General features: G+C 44.1%; 1 long non-coding RNA gene across 2 annotated transcripts in view; it reads left to right on the top strand.

The window, feature by feature from the left end:
• The window catches only part of LOC112426786 (uncharacterized), a 109,786-nt gene extending 90,206 nt beyond the window's left edge, over nt 1-19,580 (top strand). Inside the window, exon 4 of one of the 2 annotated variants that reach the window (XR_011624033.1) lies at nt 17,868-19,580. This is a non-coding gene — a long non-coding RNA (uncharacterized lncRNA). Of the gene's footprint in view, nt 1-4,581; nt 4,909-17,867 lie in introns of those variants that run through there. The other variant, XR_011624034.1, reaches the window with a different exon arrangement.
• The last annotated feature ends 395 nt before the right edge of the window (nt 19,581-19,975 follow it).

Genomic DNA, 19,975 nt, shown 5'->3' with positions numbered 1-19,975 from the left:
ATGGATGCTAGTATCATTCTGAGAAAGAAGAAATTAAAAATTGAGTCTATGGGGGAAATGGTGAATTTGAATGTGGCATGTTAAGTTCCAGTTTCATGTGGAGAATGTCCAATGGGGAGAGAATCTGTAAGCAGTTATATATCCCAAGTCTGAGATTCAGAGAGAGAGAATGTTGAAGACAGAGATTTTACAGTCATGAGCTTAGAGCTGGTGGTTAAAACAAGAGCGCTTATAACATCAGCCAGACAGAGCTTTTTAAATGAGATAGGGGGCCAGGCATGGTGGCTCACACTTGTAATCCCAGCAGTTTGGGAGGCCAATGCAGATCACCTGAGGTCAGGAGTTTGAGACCAACCCAGCCAACATGGCGAAACCCTGTCTCTACTAAAAACACAAAATTTAACTGGGTATGGGAGTGCGGGCCTGTGATCCCAGCTACTCGGGAGGCTGAGGAAGGAGAATCGCTTGAGCCTGGGAGGTGGAGGTTGCAGTGAGCACTCCAGCCTGGGCAACAGGGTGAGGTTCTGTCTCAAAAAAATAAATTAAAAAAAAAGAGAGAGAGGAAGATGGCAGGATCCTGGGGACTATCACTCCTAGAGGGCCACACAGAAGAAAGAGGGCTGGAGGAGATTCAGGATGGTGTGTTATTACACAAAGATGAGAGGAAATATCTTGACAATTAGATTTTGGAGATTCTTGAGATCAGTTTCAACAAAATGATGGAGACAGGCACCAACTGTCGCTGGGTTGACCTGCGAATGAGAGATGAGAAACTGCAGACAGAGTCTAGACTTCTCTTTCTAGAAACTTTGCTGTAAAGAAAAGATTATAAACGGGAAATGGGTGATAGCATATGTGACCAGTGCACCCAAGAACAGGAAGGCACATGTGATAGTTAGTTCTACATGTCCACTTGACTGGGCCACAGGATGTCCAGACATTTGGGCAAGCATTATTCTGGGTGTTCCCATGAGGGTGTTTTGAAATGAGATTAATGTGTAAATCAGTAGATTGGGTAAAGCGGGTGGCCCTCCCGATGTGGGTGGGCCTTGTTCAATCAGTAGAAGGCCTGAATAGAAGAAAAAGGTGGACCTTCCCCTGAGTAAGAGAGAAATCCTCCTGCTTGGTTGTCTTTGAACTAGAACATTGGCTTTTTCTCACCTTTGGACTTAAATGGAGACATCAGATCTTCCTGGGTCAGAAGACTGCTGGCCTTTGTGCTAGAGCTACGTGATCAGCTCTGCTGGGTCCCACACCCTCAGACGCAGACAGGAACCACACTATCAGCTCTCCTGGGTCCCCAGTTTGCCGACTCATCCTGCAGATCTTGGGACCTGCCCGCCTCCATGATCATATGAGCCAAGTTCTTACAAGAAATCACTTTCTAAATATATATGTGCATCCTATTGGTTCTGTTTCTCTGGAGAACCCTGAGTAATGCAGCACAAAATGGAAAAGAAAAGAGAAAAATAGAAAAGAAGGAAGGAAGGGAGGGTGAGAGGAAGGTGTGGGGGGGGATGAGAAACAGAGACTGTGTGCTTTGCAAATGTGGGGAGACGGCGGGTCACTGCTTCATTGTCTGTGATCTCTGACGGCATTGATGACTCATTCATGTTACATAATTAGAATTCACCTTCAGACTTTGCTGTCTTACAAATTTGTCTCATAGAAACAAGGCTTCCTAGCTTGGCTTGTTTTCTTGTTACTCAGGGGCTGTTGCTAGCATAAGGTCATACTTAGAAAACCGAACCCTCAATAAGATTACTCAGAGACTTGGCAGCTTTTACCCTGGCCATTTTGTCTTTAAGTTAAAAAAAAAAAAAACCAGCTCACTCTTCTAAAATGACATTACATGTCACTTTGAAATATGTCCTGTAGGCCGGCCCTGAAATGTATGGTCTTTCTGGATATTCATGGGAGAGAAGTTTTGTTTTCAAAAATGTAAAAAAAATTGTTTTACTCTAAAAAAGTGTCTCTGATAACCGAGTTTTTAGGAAACTATCTGCTGAAAAGAAACAACAGGAGAGGTGAGAATTTGTCCAGTTTATACCTGCTTCATTTCTGCCATTATCCTATTCTGGGATAACTTCAGAAACCACTAGGGCCATTTAACCGAGAGATTTATTAGACACTTAGAGTTCATTATGTTTCTGCCTTGTTTTTATAATGTGTTTGTTATAAAATTAAAGTGACAAAGATAAACAATGTATTTGTGGCTGTGCAGATGCCATGTGGAATATCTGCCCAGCTTGGAGAGATTCCCCTGGCTCTTCTGCCCACTCCGAACAGCAGGACCCACATTTCGGCTTGGACAATATAACCAAGCTCTGCTGTTCACAGCTGCCTGGCCCAGGCATGGGGGCCTGGCCCCAAGTTCAGGGCCAACACCCTTTTCTGGGAACGGGAAATCAAAGCAGAAAAGCATCCCGTGCACTCACACTCTCACACACTGACATACTCACATACACACATGCACACTAACATACACGATCTCACACTCACACTCGTGCACACTCGCACATGTACACTCGCACACGCACACTCACATGGAGTCACACACTCTCACACACTGACACACTCACATACACACATGCACACTAACATACACACTCTCACACTCACACTCGTGCACACTCGCACATGCACACTCACATGGAGTCACACACACTCACACACTAACATGCACACTCACACACTGGTGCACACTCGCACTAACAAGCGAATACTCTCACACTGATGCACTCATGCACACTCACACACACACTCACACTCACACACAAACATGCACACGTGCACACAAAGTCAGTGAGTCTCTCCAACTGTGAATTTGGTCACTGTGAGCTTCCACCTGTACCTGTTGTAAGGATTGAAGAGAAGACAGGAAAAAAATATTTCAAGAAAGAAGACCCAAATAGAAGCAGCAATGGGTGACAGGCCCTGTATCCCCAGCTGTTCTGGGGTCTCTCAGCTCCTAGATGCTGTCCCTTCTGGGAGCGTGGCTGCACTCCTGCGTCCAGTACCATGAAACGTGTCCTTCTCCTTACAGTGACCACCCCCTGCCCCTCTTTCTCCCCCAGCCCGCCGCCAAGCTGAGTTGAACTGTATTTTGTTACTCACAGTCAAAAAAATCTTAATTCATTAGGTTACAATTCTAAATATAAAAATACATCTTTCTTGGGTTGTATAATAAAGAATCGGATTTGAGAATTTTGATGGTTGCAGCTATGGGAAGTGAGAGGGGGAACTTGGACTTCCAATTAAATAACCTTCTATACTCCCTCACCTTTTTCTTATCCCAGGAAAGTCTCAGGAACTCGTTGCAATAGGGACTGCCACGCCCTGTTGTGCTATTGGTGAAGAGAGGGTCCCGCAGTGCCTACGACGAGCGATTTGTTCATATCTATCCAGACTGCACGTGTGCACACCCACGCATCCCCAAGTGCCGTCCTCAGGAGTTTATGCTGCACACAGACTGGCACATGTGCAGAAAGACATAGTGCAGGGCTACTTGCTACAACATTGTTGGTGATAGCCACGTATTGGAAGCAACCTGAATTTTTGTTAATAAAGGATTGGCTACATAAATTATGCTAATCTATACAACTGGAGTACTAAGATGCCATAATAAAGAATGAATGAGGTCTTTATGTTTGGAAAGATCTCTAAGACGTAATAGCGAGTGGAAAGTGTAAGGTGCAAACACTGTGTTTTACAGGCTGTCGTTTGGGGGCTGACAACATCTATTCAAATGTGCTTACATATATGTTGAAAACACTTTGGAAAGAAAAACAATAAGTCAGTACCAGTGGTTTACTTGTGTGTATGAATGTGTGTATGGCAGGGGTGGGGTAGGGGCAGGTGGCTTAGGTGCAAGACAGGAATAGCAAAGAGACTTTTTAACCACATACTTCTCAAGAGGTCAAAAAACCTGTTGAGGCATGTGTTGTTAACCATGATAGAGAAAGGGTGGGGGAATATGAAGGGAGGGAGATAGGGAAAGAAGGAAAAAGAGAAGAAGAAGAGGCAGAGAAATGGAGGGGCAAAGAAAGGAAGGAAGGAAGAAGGGGGGAGGGAAGAAGGGAGGGAAAGAAGGAAAAGGAGGGAGGGAAAGAAGGAAGGAGTGAGGGAGGGAAGGAAGGAGGGAGGGAGGGAAAGAAGGAAGGAGTGAGGGAGGGAAGGAAGGAGGGAGGGAAGTAAAGAAGGAAAGAGGGAGGGAGGGAGGGAAGGAGGGAGGGAGGGAAGGGAGGGAAGGAGGGAGGAAGGGAAGAAAGGAGGGAAAGAAGGAAGGAGTGAGGGAGGGAAGGAAGGAGGGAGGGAGGGAAAGAAGGAAAGAGGGAGGGAGGGAAAGAAGGAGGGAGGGAGGGAGGGAGGATATTGGCTCTTTCCTGAAGTTACAGCTTAACAAATAAAAGCCAAGGCCACCAGCAGCAATGGTTTGAGCAGTGAAGGACCACGTAGTCATGACTCCGACACAGAAAGCTGTTTAAAGTGCCATGAGCCCGGTGAGGTGTGTAGGACAGACATACGATTGCTTGCAAATAAGTAGCAGAGCAATGAGCTGTGTTTTGTGTTTATCGGCAGGTTTTCTTTGTCTCTCAAGGGAGCTGGGAGAAACACAAGTCTGAAACTCAAACCTATCTCAGTCATTCCTTTCCCTTCAACTAGACCTGAACCTCAGGAGATCTGGAGTATGTGCTGAATTCTACTGGGAACTGAGCCCTCTGAATATTATTATTGTTTTGCTAATACTTTTTGCTGGAAAGTACATTAAACCAGGATGTGTTGTACCTCTTGCTTTGCCAGACTATTTAAATGCAAAAATGAACAGATATCCAACTTAAGGCTGATCCAGGTTTTTCATGATCTAGCCAGCGGAGACAAAGATTCCAGGAAAAATCTCTAGGGAAGGCCAAGGATTTTAGAAAGCATCTGTGGACAAACAAATGCAATGTTAGTGGGCTAATTTCCATAATCAAATGAAGCTAATGGAAGTGCTTTGTGAATTGATGCCCATCAATGATAGACAGGATAAAGAAAATGTGGCACATATATACCATGGAATACTATGTAGCCATAAAAATGAACGAGTTCATGTCCTTTACAGGGACATGGATGAAGCTGGAAATCATCAACCTCAGCAAACTAACTCAGGAACAGAAAACCAAACACCACATGTTCTCACTCATAAGTGGGAGCTGAACAATAAGAACACGTGGACACAGGGAGGGGAACATCACATAGCAGGGCCTGTTGGGGGGTGGGGGACAAGGGGAGGGAAAGCATTAGGACAAATGTCTAATGCATGCAGGTCTTAAAACCTAGATGACAGGTTGATAGGTGAGCAAACCACCGTGGCACATGTACACTTATGTAACAAACCTGCACGTTCTGCACGTGTACCCCAGAACTTTAGGAAAAAAAAAAGAACTGCTTTGTGAATTAGTCAGGTTTGCTGATGGGAGCTTGGGTCCTGGCACCTGAGGACTGAGCTGGGGGAACCCACACCCAGGCTGCCCAAGCACACAGAGGCAGGAGAGGTCAAGGGGCATCTCATGGGTGTGGAGTTTTGGACATGGTATTGCCCTTGTCAGACATGTGGCTAAGCCTGCAAGGACGAGAGAGGAAGGAGAGAAAAAATGCCTCTCAATCCTGCATCAGTCTGAGTGCTTTCAATCTCTCTCAGTCCTTCTCCTCTCTTTTCTGTTCTCTCCTTCCCCGACAGCTCTCCAGGAATCACAGAATAATGGAGTTCAGTGTTTCTCAAGGGGCAGTCACCTGCACCGCCATCATCGGAATTGCTTGTTTTAAATTCCGATTCTAGGGGCCTGCTCTAAACCTGCCTACCAAGGCTCTAGGGACGAGGCCTGGGAACCTGCATTGTTCGCAAACACCCACAGGTGATTCTTACATGCACTTAGCCAGAGAAACATTGATAGAAAAGGTCTTAGATCAGCAGCCAAAAAACCCAAGTTCAAATCCATTTACTACCTGGGTGGTCTTAGGCAAGTTACTTATTAATTCCCAGCATGGGAGTCAATACTATTTTATGGGAACTTTTTTTTAAGAGTTATAGGAGATATGCTGTTATGTTACAGGAGTTTTTTTTTTTTTTTTCCTCTGAGGATTAAATGAGACAAAACATATGACAAGGCTGGCAAACACTGAGCATAGTACATAGTAGTACACAGTACCCCAGAGAGTTAGAAAAGGGATGGTGAACTCACAAAAATCTTTGTAGGCCTCAGGATATGTATATTTTGCAGTGACTTTCAAGGCTGACCTAACTCTGTTTGGGTGGACACAGAGCAAGGAGACTGCCCACTGAGTGATTTTACTACACCCCCAGGCCTTACTAACTTGTCCAGGAGTGGGAGATATAGTGTTAGAAGGAAGACAAAGCAATAAAGAGACACTTTCAGAAAAGCAGGCACTGCAAAGACGAAGAGCCATTCCAGCTGGAAGAGCACGTGGTGGGAGTGGCGTCCTCTCAGACATGATCCTCTGCAGGGCTCATGTGCTCAAAGTCACAGGTTCTCACCCAGGGTGATGATCTCCCACAGGGGGCATCTAGCAATGTCTGGAGACATTTTTGATTGTGACACGGTGGGGAAAGGGGGTTGCTACTAGCATGTAGTGAGCAGAAGCCAGCGAGGCCCCTAAACATTCTACGGTACATTGGACAGTCTTCCACAACAGAAAACTGTCTGGCCGCGAGTGTTCATGGTTTCAAGGCTGAGAAACCCTGCTCTAAGCTAATGCAGACTTAGTCATGGGTGATAGAAGGAGGCCCCTAGGTGGCTACACACCTCTGAGGGACAGCCTTCTGCTGCGGTGTTGCAAAGTCTCACGGTTGCACAAGGTCCCGGCGTCCTGCTCACTGGCGGGTCACCATTAACCACCTTGTACATCACATGTTCAACGTAGCTAGTTTCCCGCCTGTTCTCATTACGATAAATCAGGAAAAGTATTCTCAGAACACTGGAAAAGCAGAAGGGTTGCTCTCTACAGGGCAGCGGGGAGGGAGGTTGCCTCACTCCTAGAAAATGTCTTGTTTTTACCAAGAGGGCAGAGGGATGAGAGGAGCTGGAAGGACACGCTGAGGAGCCGCGTCCAGACACATGAAACGTACCTCACAGCCCCACAGAGATGCCGGGGAGGGCACTCAGTGCTTGGGATCAGAGCCACGTGGCCACTGGTTTCCAATGCCCCTTTGCTAGTATCTCGCTGCTGTGATTCCCTTGCCTTCATTTTGTGGATCTCTCCCGATACTGCCGGCTGAGTGTCTTAGTTAACCAGCGCTATGGCTTTTCTCCTTCCACTTTGATCTTCCTGTCTCTGCCTGTCTCCTCTTTCCTGGCATGCCTGTGCTCTCGGGCTGTACCTCTGGTAGTGAATCTCTGGCTGCCCTGGACTCCTGCTGTGCACACTGCCCGGTGTGCAGTTCCGGATGCCCGCAGGTCCTTCTCAGTGTACCACCCGATCCCGTGTGATCTCTTCACCATTTTCACGCATGCTGCCACCCCATGTGCAGGGCCAGCTTCATGGCACATCGCCTGTGTGCTTGCATAGGACTTGGTGCTCAGAAGGACTTCTTGATGAGTTTCATGCTCTGCGGCCACCATATTAAAATTGTAATAATTTCCTCTTTAAACTTGTATTTTGTAAGTGAATTCTGATAAGACAACATGGAAGGAGCAGAAACAGGAGATACGTGTGCCCGTCCTTTCTTGTCACCCCGTTCACATGGAGCGTTGTCCATGAGCTCAGAATTCTGGTGTATTCATGATATGTGGGAGTTCATGGAGCTTCTAAGTGACTACAAAGTGTGTTTTGTCTATGACTGAGTTAGCTGGGGAGGGGGAGGGACGCTGACAGCCCTGAGAGGCCACACTTTCCATTTGAGAACCAAAACTTGCTTCAAACACAAAGGCAGCAATGGTATTCTAAGAAACACATATGACTGAGGAAACTTGGTTTGTCCTTTCTTACTCATGTTACTTCTTTGCATTTGCAAACAACTTACACTGAAAATGAAGACACAGAGAGAAAGGGAAAGATAAAGCAACACATAGGCCTTTTTTTTTTCTTTCAATTCTTCCTTACTTCTCAGTAAGCCAAAGATAGAGAGTGTTGATAGAATGTGCGTGTATCAGGACGGGCACGGTGGCTCACGCCTGTAATCCCAGCACTTTGGGAGGCCGAGGTGGTGGATCACCTGAGGTCAGGAGTTTGAGACTAGCCTGACCAACATGGTAAAACCCTGTCTCTACTAAAAATACAAAAATTAGCAGGGCGTGGTGCCGGGTGCCTGTAATCCCAGTTATTCAGGAGGCTGAAGCATGAGAATCGCTTGAACCCAGGACACAAAAGTTGCAGTGAACTGAGATCATGCCACTACACTCCAGCCTCTGGGATAGAGCGAGACTGTGTCTCAAAAAAAAAAAAAAAAAAAAAAGTGCATTATTGAGAAGTGAAATGAAAGCATTGAATTAGTTTAGTGCAGCGTTTTCCACTGTTCTGATAAGAATGAAATATGCAAATTACATCATTTTGAACAATTTAGCATACAAATTAAATGCTCTTATATTTTCATTTAAAGCTGGCTTTGCACAATATAAAGATGAAAGGTAAGATTCATGCTAACAATTTAAAATTTTAATTTTCCTTTACTTAGACTGGCATTAAATAGCAAATAAGAATGATTTTAAAAGCCTTGTGACAAGTCAAAAGAGAGACTGCAGAAAAAAAAGCAGCTTTTATTTTAGTACCTTTCACAGCAGAGGTTGTTGTTTTTGTTCCTGCTTTTTAAAAAGGGCTCCTACATTTTCAGTTTGCACTGGCAAACCTTTTAATGAAACAGTAAAGCAAGGTTCCTTATATTAAAAAGGAGTCATTTTTAATCTCCCAGTCTACATAGACCCAATTTTCATTTTAACAAGTTTCTCGGCTGGGTGCAGAGGCTCACGTCTGTAATCCCAGCACTTTGGGAGGCCGAGGCGGGCGGATCACCTGAGGCCAGGAGTTCGAGATCAGTCTGGTCAACATGGCAAAATCCTGTCTCTACTAAAAATATAGAAATTAGCCAGGTGTCGTGGCACATGCCTGTAATGCCAGCTACTTGGGAGGTTGAGGCAGGAGAATCTCTTGAACCCTGGAGGCTGAGGTTGCAGTGCACCGAGATTGTACCACTGTACTCTAGCCTGGGCAACAGAGCAAAAACTCCATCTCAAAAAACAACAACAACAACCAAAAACAACCAAGTTACTCCCAAGTCTGCTGGACTTTGTTATCAGAAGGTCTTGTGAGCCGGGTATTTAGCTCTGCTGTGAGTTCAAAGCAACACAGGAATAAAGCACAGCTGCTGAACCCAGGTCCTCCCCTCTCATGATTATAGCTTGCTGTGGGACTCCACCAAAATTGCATTGTGTGTTTATGGCATCTAAGAAATTCTTGAGAGTGGTATTGATCTACCAATTAAACACACTGGTATGTTTGGCCCCATGTGGCAGACAAGGAAAAGGGTTTGGTTTATATTTTCTTATGGGAAATCTTTTCTTTCTCATGCTTAACTTTTATTGTTCACAGAGGTTTTCAAAGTATTGCCAAAGTCTATGAATACCATACTGGAGTCACCTGGACATTCTGGACTTTCAGAGCTGCATGGGTGGTGTTTTACATTGTAGTGTTTTCTATCCAGTGTGGATTCACATATTTTAAATCATAAAAATTCACCAGCTTCCCTCTGCCCCTCCCAGCCTTTGTCACTGAGAACATAGGAGCACGTGGGTGGCTATCTGAGGCTCGGGCAAGGCCCTGGCTTGCCTGGGGCCCAGCTGCTCCTGCCCCTGTACCATCTTCCTTCCTCCTCCACTCAGGAACAAAAGGTCCCATGGTTCAGGCCATCTGGAGTTGGAGCTGTCATTTATAGTCACCCAAATGTGGAGGATGACCTACTTGTGAAAACATAGGAGATGGAATCAGAGAGGAGGAACAATATTGAGAACCATGAAAGAGAGAGAAAGAGGTAGAGTTTTGTGGCGAGAAAAGGGATGAATTGGCAGTGGGAGACTTGGGTTTTAGGTAGAGTGACCATGTAATTTATTAATCAAACTGGATTTCTTTTGAGAGCGACAGGGATTCCTATTGGTGATGGTACTGGGACAACAGGAGCACATAGGAACTGTCCTGGTGTGGCATGGCCACCACAGTTCTAGAGCACTAATCATCCAACTGTCAGCAAGTCACTTCACATCTCTGGGCCTCAACTTTTGAAGAAAGAGACAATCGGGCTACAATTTCCTTAGTCCTTTTACCACTAAGGACCTCTTACTAATCTCTCTCCACAATCTTCCTGATTTTGAAATTATCATATCCGTTAGGTACTGAGTGATATATAATGAGTGCAAGTTCTGTCAGTCAGAACTGTTGTCAGCATTGAAACAACCAGTTACTGCACCGTGTTCATACAGTTTTAGGCAAAAGAAAGCTTGACATTTTAATACACCTGTGAGTCCTATTTAAAGTACATTGAACAGTTCTGACACCATTTTTGAAAATGATAATAGCTTTTGAGTCCCCTCCAGTATCTTCACAGTCAATAGACATCAAAGTCTGGAGGTTGAAAGCCACGTTCCTGGATGATCTATTGGTTTATATCCAGTTCTAGACTTCTCTGATCACCTGATAATTTCAGTAGCTTGTGCTATAAAATACAGACAGAGAAAGATGATGGAAAATGAAAGAGGGCCTGCTGGGAGTCAGAAGCTGTAGTTCATTAATGTGGGTCTAGCAAGAGGGCCTGTATGAGGATGTTAGATGGGGAAATTTACCTTGGGGCAAATTTCTTCCTGGCTTAAGTCATCTTAATCCACACCTGGGAGAATTCTTAGGATGTATTCACAACATTAGGAGATGAACAGAGAGCAGGAATGGAACAGCTGTGTAACAGCTACCTCTTTGCTTCTTTTCCACTCATATGAGCTCACTCTAGGGGGAAAATGGGCAGTCAAAAGCCCTCCACAGATCAATAACAGTGGGTAAATCTGAGGTCTACAGAATCAAAGAGTAAAATAAATAAAGAACAGGCCTGCTGCCTGCTCCCATGGGTAGTACTAGCATTCTAGTTTCTACGGCAATAAGCTTGCAATGTGCTCAGTGGGGGCAGGGCCACCCATCACGTGGTGCCCGGGAATGCATGCATTGGTGGGTGGATGGTTGTGACAATGACCAGAGGAGGACACCACTTGCATTTTGTGCCCTGTTGTGTGCTGGAGACACTCCCAGAAGGAAGATTCTTCCCACCCAGAATGTCAAAACCATCTCCACTGAGAAATGCTGGATACAAGAATGGGCTTTACATTCATACATATCAGGAATTATTTGGATCCTGTAACAGGGTTAAAATCATCCTGGACCACTTCCTATGCTGCCAGACCCTTAGGCAGAACTTCCAGATGGAGCACATTGATTCTATTTGCTCCTGGATAAAAGAAAAGAGCACAGGTCATCTCAGAAGGCACTGGGCAACCCACCCCAATCCTAACATATACTAAATTTTGGGCATAGGGATGGCTTCTCTTTTCTCTCAGACTTGACAGCATTGTTGAACCATTGTCTTCATTTACTTACAAGATGATTGGCATTGTCCTTCAAAGCAGAACAACTTGAGCTAAAGCTAAAGGTTGGTGTGCAGCAGCTGGGCGACCCTCCATCCCTACTTTGCCTTCCATGCTAAGTGTTGACTTCTGCTGAGTTTGATTTCATTCATTTCAGCTAGACGTGTGTGGTGAGTAAACTTTTTACCAGTCTTCCCCTGGAATGGTTGAGTCAGCTCTGGTGTGAGTTAGTGGCCCCAGAGGGGAGCAGGCCAAGACGCCCTCTCCATGAGATACCTCCTAAAAAGAAAGAGGTCATTGATGACCCACAAAGGAGTCCAGGACCATAAATATTTCAGAATTCAGTTTTCTCAAAACCTTAAATAATGGAAAACATTTGCTTGTTTAAGCCTTTTAAGTCCTCCCATCTTTGGACTTGAGCCCCTGTGCCTGGCTGCAGAATTCCATGGTGAGGCACATGACATCATGTTCAGGAGGAATGCGCAGCACATAAAGCCTAGCCTGGGTCAGAGAGAAGTGCTAAGCTCTCAAGAGGGCCCTAAGACAAATACACAAATGTGGCCTAGCACATGTCAAACACCCGTGCAAGGGCAAACATCTTTATGACTTTGGTCCTGGGAAGAGAGACCCGGCCTGGGATTAGAATTTACAGCTGACAAGCTGCTGATGAGGCAGTAATGCCGTTCAGCGTGGGAATGGCCACTTTGGGAACCGGGAGCTTAGCACACTAGGCTGCAAGTCTCAGAGTGAAGCCCAGAGGCAACTCCTTCACCTTGACTGGAATAAGTGAACTCACCCCACAACCTGTCCCCTGGGACCTTCCTCTGCCTTCCTTTGGAGTTATAGGCTTCCCTGCAGTTCTTTAGGGTTTTGACACACATGACAATTTAACATCAAGGGAATGCCCCAGTAGGGGTAGAATATCTTTCTTGGCTATAAACGTCACTCTGAAATTCTTCTCAATTGTAATGTTTTAAGATCACTTACAATGTGCCTGACCTGCCCTATGCAATGTCCCTATCGTCTTAGAGCTTACAACTCATAAACACGCTTACAGACGTCCTCCCTGATCCCCAGAGCTCCAGCCAGCTTCAGCATAGACATCCCCTAGGGGACATTTGACAATGTCTCGAGACATTTTTTGATTGCCACAACTGGGTGGTGGGGGTGGCTGTTACTGGCATGTAGGGGATAGAGGCCAGGAATGCTTCTAAACATCCTATAATGCACAGGATGCCCCCACCCCCCAACAAAGAAGAATCCAGTCCAAGATGGCAATAGTGCTAAGCCTGAGCAACCCTGCACTGGGGAAGCCCTTGCCTCCGAGGAAGCCAAGAAGGAAATTATTTAGATTTGCACCATCCAGTGGAGCTTCCTGTCAGACAAGAAATGATCAGTATCTGTGCTGTCCGATGTGGGAGCTACCAGCCACATGTGGTTATTGAGTGTGTCAAATGTGGCCAGTGTGACTGAGGAAGTGAGTTTTTTATTTTATGTAATTTTAATTAATTAAATTGTAATGGTCCCTTGCAACTGGTAGCTACTCTGTCAGACAGCACAAGTCCATACAATGAGAGCTTAGAAGCACTGAGATCACCTGCCCCTAGTCAGATGTCCTTTCCACTGGTTTATGACTGAAAGTCCACAGTTAGACACTCCTTCTTTAGCTAAGACTTTAACTCGTATTTGTATGACATTATCTGTAGGAGGGAGATGAGTTTTAACTTGTAAAGAGCTGTTGCTAATTTAATATGACTAATGGATCTGAAAGATATTTTGGCGGGAACAGAGAGCACTAAGGGGCCTAGGGTAAAAAACAGGACCCCGTGAGAATGACCAGGGGGTAAGCCTGGGGAGGGGCTAACTAGGATGGGGGGAGGGGGGTGCCGGAGGGGGAGACATAGGCTAGAGATAGCAAAGGCAACTCACTGAGACTAGAAGCCAATTACTCAGCATTCTCATCAGACTCACGTCCGTGAAAACCAGAGCCAAAGAGTGCCAGAAAAGACAAGGTCTGTGACAAAGGGCAGCCTGTTTCCTGCTCTCTCTCCACCTCCTTGTGGTTCTTAGTCTAAGTCCCCAAGCACTGAAATATTTTGGTGCCTCCTCCCATGTATAAACCCAAATTAAAGTGATACTAAACCACAAAACATAAAATGATTTTTCTTTTTATCAATTATAAAATTCTGGATAAGTCCATGAAAGCCTCATTGTTCTGATTTCGGCTGGCACCCCAAGCAAGTAAGCACCTTGTTGTTAACCTAGCACTGCTTTAGGGTCTGAGTGTTAGGACTCTTTTCTCCGTAATCCATTGTTTATCTAGTCTATTGTGCAAATTTTCACAGATGGAATATTGTGAAAGATTCCAGAGAAGAAAGCCACTAACCTCACCTGGCAAGCTCCATCTACCCATGCTTCTAGAGACAGAAAAAAATAGCTGAAACAACTCAAACCAAACCCAAAACGCTCCTTCCTAAATGCTCTGCGGGGCTCAAATGTAAGCTCCTGCTAGTATCAGTTTTGGTGATCTCCATGGGGAACAATGGAGACTGATCTCAAACAGTGAGTTCACCAGAATTATGGCAGTGAAGGGGAACTGCGGTATAAGAATGGCTAAAAAGATAAAAATTGTTCTGTCCAGAGAGGCGCAAGTTGAGAGAGATGTAGGGCTGAGAGAATAGATAGTTGTGAGCATTTACTCCTCCACAAATCAGGAGTTTTTCTGAAGCAACAGGGTGAGGAGGGGGTGAGGGGTGTGGAGAGGAAGGTAGATAAATTTAAAACAGTAAACTAGTAAAAGGAAGTATTATATAAAACAGTGTGGTGGTGGTGGGAGTGGGGAGGAGATATGACTTAAGAATCTTTTATCCCAGTGCTAAAGGGTGCAAAACTTAGAGTTCAAAAAAATGTTTAAGTGTAAAATGACAGTTCCATAACAAATTATTGACTGGAGAAACTAAAGATGTTTAAAGCTAATCTCATGAGATTAGCATAGGAAGGTGCTCCATCTCCTTCCTGAAACGACCCCTTGCCATTCTCCAAAACGCAACACTTAGTCCTGCCTGATCATGAGTCTTTGGATTTATTTCATATGGTCACTCTTGTTGCGAAATAAGGTCAATGAAACCTCACGGGTAAGTTTGCAATTTACTGACATTTGACATAAGCAGCTTTTACGGGTTGGTGCTGAAACAAGCTGAGAAACACAATCCCTCCCTGGGTAGAACTGGGAGCTTTCCTGTGGCAGCAGCAAGCCCAGACATACGGGGGACTGGAGGGGAGCTGTAGTTCAAATGCAGTAATAGCTGTTTTTAAACTGATCCGCTCTAAGTCTTTGAGTGCAATGGCTGATTATTGGGTCAACAAACATGAAAAGCATTGTCATTGGCCCAAGTTTGAACCAGAAGCAGCATGTCTTTCATGAGCATTTAGGATGAAAGATGTAAGATTAGAAAAAAATGTTGGTAACAGTGAGCATCATTTGAGGGTCTTTGTAATGTGTGTTTTGCCTGAGAGGAAAAGTAAGCAAGATCTATGAAATGTCCTTGATCTTTTTGAAACCTAGAGTTGTAGGCCCTGCATTACCTTCATGTTTCCATTACAAGAGCTGCCAGGTTGGTTTTCCAATGAGCCTTTCAACTCTCAGCTTAATAAGACTGTGACCATGTGGTGCAGTGAACAATGGTTCAAGGACTACTTCACAGAGTGTGAATTTGACTACATTATGCCTATTCTTAAAACACTTACAATTCATCAATGGTTCTCCATTACCTCCAGGACTGGAAATCTCCTTGCTAGGATGTACCACTCTCTTCTCTTGCCTCACATTGAGCTACGTCCACTTCTCCAAATGCTCCATGTTCTCTTGTAACACCACAGCCTTACACATGCCATGCCCTCATTTTAGAATCATACATGCTTTCTCTGTGAAACCATCTTACTAAGCAGCTCTCAAATTAGATGCTCCTTTGCACTCTGTGCTTAATTTGTTTACAGCACACATCATGTTCTATTTAAGTGACCTCCCAACTAACCTGTGAGATTCCAGAAGCTGGGGGAAGGTGCTCTGGAACTGAGCTTTCTGCTAGCTGCTGAGAACATGCAGGCAATGGCACGTTCTCAGCATCTAGCACCATCCCAGGCACAAGTGGGGCAGAGGTAGATCTGTGCTTGATGACTGAATGGATGAGTTTCAGTGAACAGTGAATGATGGGGAGCTTTTCAACAAAGCCACACCCCATGTTTTCTCTCCAGCAGAATAAATGCTGCATAGAAGCAGTTAATAGTCCCCCTTACGTCAGCTCAGCACGTAGATATATGAGAAGTCCCACAGTTTCCCATAAGCCAAATAAGACAAAGTAAAAGCAGTAATGCTCCATACACTTCAGAAAAATGAAGGAAGGAAGGAAGAAGGAAGGAAGGAAGGAAGAAAGAAGGAAGGAAGAAGGAAGGAAGGAAGGAAGAAGGAAGGAAGGAAGGAAGAAGGAAGGAAGAAGGAAGGAAGGGAGGGAGGAAGGAAGGAAGGGAGGGAGGGAGGAAGGAAGGAAGGGAGGAAGGAAGGAAGGAAGGAAGGAAGGAAGGAAGGAAGGAAGGAAGGAAGGAAGGAAGAACAGTTTTCCCATGAGTCTACTGTCAGTGAAAGATATTATTTAAATAGTACTTTTTTCTGAGGCTTTGTCCATGAGCACAAAGAAGAAAGTGAAATATATTGGATTCCATCCATGAGATTAAAAGAGGAACATCTTTCAGTTCCCAATCAATCAAAAGACACAGGTTGTGTTTCAACCAGAAGCCATTTCTGAAGAGGCACAGGAGCGTAGGAGATTTGCATTAGGCAATGAAAACCAAACTGAGCCTGACATGAAAGCCTGGGTTAATTAGTCAGTTTCTTTCCTAATATCTCCCCTAACATTGCCTTTTAAGTTTTTGGAAATGAATATGCTTTACTATTCACCTCAGTTGGATTGATTGTACCTCACAGATATTGACTCCTTTTGCTCTTCCTCCTCTCGCTGTGGAAAGACTGAGCAGAGGAAGTGCTCGGACAGGCATGCGCTCCCAGAATGTAAGAAAGCCATCAGGTGAGTGGCAGGTGCAGAGACCACAGCCAGGGCCACACAGCCTGGAGAGGGCCTCCCTCCTGGCGGGGAAGGCTGTCTCTACTTGCTCCTCTCCCAGAATGCTCATCAGGCGTGGCTGGGGGTTTTGGCAGCCTGCAGCTGTGTTTAGGAGGGCATTTGCTTTATCTACCACATCCTTTGAGGATTTCATTGCAGGCCATTTTTATCCACTTTAATGAATGCTCTGGCAGCTTGTGAACGTGGGGCTGTGTCTGCATGTCCTGAACGGTGATTATGTTCACCGTTGTTGAGGTTGAATGTAATATATATTCACGGATCCTTCTGCCACCTCCTTTTCACAGAATGGACCCTCCAATTCTGGCCAAAACAAGAAGAAAGCTGTAAAAAGAAGGGCTTTAGCCCAAAAGTTGGGGTCGCTCAGTTTTTTTCCTTTCCCTCATACCCCATCAGCTAATTAATCACCTCCTACTGCTATTTATAATTCCTTCACAGTTTTCAAATCTGTCTTCTAGATTAGCTAAATAAATATATATAGCACATCAACCAAAAACCAACTTCTATAAAGTTACTAATAGGGAAATATATAAAGTGGAAAAAACTGTTTATAAAACAGTTTGACTAAATGTCTATATATGCACATAGATATGATTTTGAAAAGAACTTCATAGGATACACAAACATTAATAAGAATGCTTATTTCTGGATAATTAAGGGGTGATTTTGTTTTATTCCTTACACATTTTAACTTTTTTAATCCAAAATTTTTTACAGTGAGTATGTCTTATGTTCTGTCATCTGAAAAAATAAAGAAGTTAAAACAGAATTAACTGAATTTGTACAAATAGGAGAAGATAAGGGTGCCCCTGTTTTCTCTATTCATGCCACCACTATCACAGTTTAGACTACTGGTCATAATTTTTTTCTCACCTGCAAAAATCTCCTTGCCTGTTATTTTCTCTTCAATTTCTGTCCCCATTATTCATTCTCTCTGAAAATACTAGGTTGGAGCAAACGTAATTGCATTTTTGCATTGTTGGAATTTGCTGTTTGATATTGGAATACATTCTTAAATAAATGTGGTTATGTTATACATCATTTTAATGAGCATTTCTCGCTTTATGTTTTTTTGCTAATGATTCATTACTTGCTGTTTATTTTATGTTTATTTTAGACTATGGAAATGATGTCAAACAAAAAGCAAATTGAAGCAAATTTTTAATTCGAGTTCAAAATGAGACGTAAAGCAGCAGAGACAACTCGCAGCATCAACAACACATTTGGCCCAGGATGTACGGTGCAGGGGGGTACAAGAAGTGTTGCAAAGAAGACGAGAGCCTTGAGGATGAGAGTGTAGCGGCCAGCTATTGGAAGTTGACAACGACCAACTGAGAGCGATCATTAAAGCTGATCTTCTTACAACTACATGAGAAGTTGCCAGAAGAACTCAACATCCACTATTTTACCGTCCCTTTGGCATTTGAAGCAAATTCAAAGGGTGAAAAAGCTCGATAAGTGGGTGCCTCATGAGTTGACTGAAAGTAAAAAATATCACCGTTTGGTGATGTTGTCTTTCCTTATTCCATACAACAACAATGAACCGTTTCTTGATCAGATTGTGACATGCGATGAAAAGTAGATTTTATACAACAACCAGTGATGGTCCATTGTATACAATGGTCATGGTCACTGTGTGGTGATCTGCTGCCAGTCTGATCCACTACAGCTTTCTGAATACTGGTGAAATCACTACATCTGAGAAGTCTGCTCAGCAAATCAATGAGACGCACGGGAAACTGCAATGCGTGCAGCTGTCATCGGTCAACAGACAGGGACCAATTCTTCTCCACAACAATGCCCGACTGCACATCATACAACCAATGCTTCAAAAGTTGAACCAATTGGGCTACAAAGTTTTGCCTCACCCACCATATTCACCTGACCTCTCGCCAACCGACTATCATTTCTTCAAGCATCTCAACAACTTTTTGCTTCCACAACCAGCAGTGTGCAGAAAATGCTTTCAAGAGTTCGCTGAATCCCAAAGCACAGATCTTTATGCTGCAGGAATAAACAAACTTATTTCTCATTGGCAAAAATGTGTTGAATGTAATTGTTCCTACTTTAATTAATAAAGATGTGTCTGAGCCTAGTTATGAGGATCTAAAATTCAGAGTCCCAAACCACAATTCCTTTTGCACCAATCTAATATCTTTCAAAAAAGGATATCTGACCAAGTGACTCCTCTAAATCTTCCAGGGTTTCCTGGAGGATAAAGAAGTCCCAAATCCTCAGGCTGAAAATAAGATCCTTCAGAAGCTCGTCTGCACCTGAGATTTACTTCCAACTCCTGTCTCCATTCCTGGTAACCAGGAGTCTGTCTGGGCTCCCTCGCTTAAGACATGACATGCCCCAGGCCTCCCTTTTCCCTCCTCACCTCCCCCTGCCCTCACCTCCCTCGGAGTCAGCCTTCCACAGTCAGCTTTTATGATACTTCTCATAGGACACCTTTCTCGGCATCGCCAGGTGGAGTTAAGGGTTTTCTTTCTGCCTTGGTCACGGCTCTACATTTACTATAATATATTGATATAATTATAGCCATGTGCCACTTGACCATGGGGAAATGTTCGGAGAAATGTATTGTTAGGTGATTTTGTCATTGTACAAAGCGCATGGAGTGTACTCACACAAACCCAGATGGTAGAGCCTACTACTCATCCAGGCTATTTGGTCTAGTCTATTGCTCCTAAGTTACAAAAGTGGACAGCATGTCACTGTGCTGAATATTGTAGTCAATGGCAACACCATGGTAAGTATTTGTGTATGTAAATACTTCCTATCTAAACATAGAAAATGTTCAGTAAGAATATGGATATAAAAGGTAAAAAGTGGCACATCTGTATAGAGCAGTTACCATGACTGGGCTTGCAGGACTGGAAGTTGCTCGGGGTGAGTCAGAGAGTGAATGTGAAGGCCTAGGATATTACCATACACTACCGTAGACGTTATAAACACTGTACACTTAGGCTACACTACATTTATCAAACAATTTTTCTTATTCCAATAATAAATTACCCTTAGGTTACTAGAACTTTTTTTTACTTTATAAACTTAAGAAAAATTAAAACTTCTTTACTCTTTTGTAATGAAAAAGAAAGACACAAGAACATACATTAGCCTAGCCCTACATGGCGTCAGGATCAGCAGTATTGCTGTCTTCCACCCTCTACATCTTGCGTTGCTGGAGGGTCTTCAGGAGTGATGACCAAAGGGACCTGCCAT

This window comes from Macaca nemestrina, chromosome 5, assembly GCF_043159975.1.
Source record: "Macaca nemestrina isolate mMacNem1 chromosome 5, mMacNem.hap1, whole genome shotgun sequence".
In the NCBI taxonomy this organism is placed as follows: Eukaryota; Metazoa; Chordata; class Mammalia; order Primates; family Cercopithecidae; genus Macaca; species Macaca nemestrina.
The sequence above is the reverse complement of the archived record's forward strand: the minus strand, read 5'-3'. Positions and strand labels throughout refer to the sequence as shown.